Source organism: Ailuropoda melanoleuca, chromosome 8 (assembly GCF_002007445.2).
Source record: "Ailuropoda melanoleuca isolate Jingjing chromosome 8, ASM200744v2, whole genome shotgun sequence".
Lineage (NCBI taxonomy): Eukaryota > Metazoa > Chordata > Mammalia > Carnivora > Ursidae > Ailuropoda > Ailuropoda melanoleuca.
This window is the reverse complement of record NC_048225.1, coordinates 81,244,080-81,245,557: the sequence shown is the minus strand read 5'-3', so window position 1 is coordinate 81,245,557 and position 1,478 is coordinate 81,244,080.

Below are 1,478 nucleotides of genomic sequence, written 5' to 3'. Positions count from 1 at the left end.
TCCTACATGGTACATAGAAAATGAGCAGTTAATGTAAATTCTCTGTTCTTATATCAAGATTTTCTTTTTTTCTCTTTCTTCTTCTTCTTTTTTTTTTCTCTTTTAGTTGGGGTGAATGTCAATTAGTTTTTCTAGGTTCCAGGCACATCTGAGATTAATATCAGCCAGAACTTGAGCATTGTTGCCAAACTGTAAGCCCCTTATGCTGACACATGGACCACAGGAAGGGACCTTTCTCAGTGCCAGGTGAGGCTAATTGCCATCTGATCTGAAGCCAGAGCTGCTTTCCTTTGTTTAATAATTTATATCGTCTCTGAGAACACTGAGCTCAAGTTTAAAATTACAGAAGGAGATGATTTATCTAAATGCCAACAAAGCTAAACTGCAGTAAAATCTCCCAAACCCCCCTCTGTGGGCTGCCACTCACTCACCACCCAAAACGCCGGGCGGCATTTGAGCGAGTGCCCACGCGAGGCAGTAAGAGAGTCGAGCTCCTGAGATGTTCGGTCTCGGTCAAGGCTCGCGCTGTGGGAGTCACGAGCTCGTGCTGCCGCAGACGCCTGGAGCAGCTCGTGGGAACGAGCGCACGACCGTACTGTGCCCTGTGACCCGTTAGTTCCCGTGCTGTCGTTTCCATTGTTCTCGCCTCAGGCATTTACTGAGTACCTACTATGCGACGAGTCCTCTGTGGGGCGTCCTCCTGAGGCTGGAGATGGGCGCTCTCGAGCTGCTCACAGTCAGGGTGCAGAGAATCTACAGGANCTGTGTGCCTCTGGGTGAGTTACTTCGCTTTTGTGAGCCCCAGTTTCATCGCATGCAAAGCAGAGATCGTAGCACTTTCCTCATGATATAAAGATCAAAATGAGACATCTGTATCCTACATGGTACATAGAAAATGAGCAGTTAATGTAAATTCTCTGTTCTTATATCAAGATTTTCTTTTTTTCTCTTTCTTCTTCTTCTTTTTTTTTTCTCTTTTAGTTGGGGTGAATGTCAATTAGTTTTTCTAGGTTCCAGGCACATCTGAGATTAATATCAGCCAGAACTTGAGCATTGTTGCCAAACTGTAAGCCCCTTATGCTGACACATGGACCACAGGAAGGGACCTTTCTCAGTGCCAGGTGAGGCTAATTGCCATCTGATCTGAAGCCAGAGCTGCTTTCCTTTGTTTAATAATTTATATCGTCTCTGAGAACACTGAGCTCAAGTTTAAAATTACAGAAGGAGATGATTTATCTAAATGCCAACAAAGCTAAACTGCAGTAAAATCTCCCAAACCCCCCTCTGTGGGCTGCCACTCACTCACCACCCAAAACGCCGGGCGGCATTTGAGCGAGTGCCCACGCGAGGCAGTAAGAGAGTCGAGCTCCTGAGATGTTCGGTCTCGGTCAAGGCTCGCGCTGTGGGAGTCACGAGCTCGTGCTGCCGCAGACGCCTGGAGCAGCTCGTGGGAACGAGCGCACGACCGTACTGTGCCC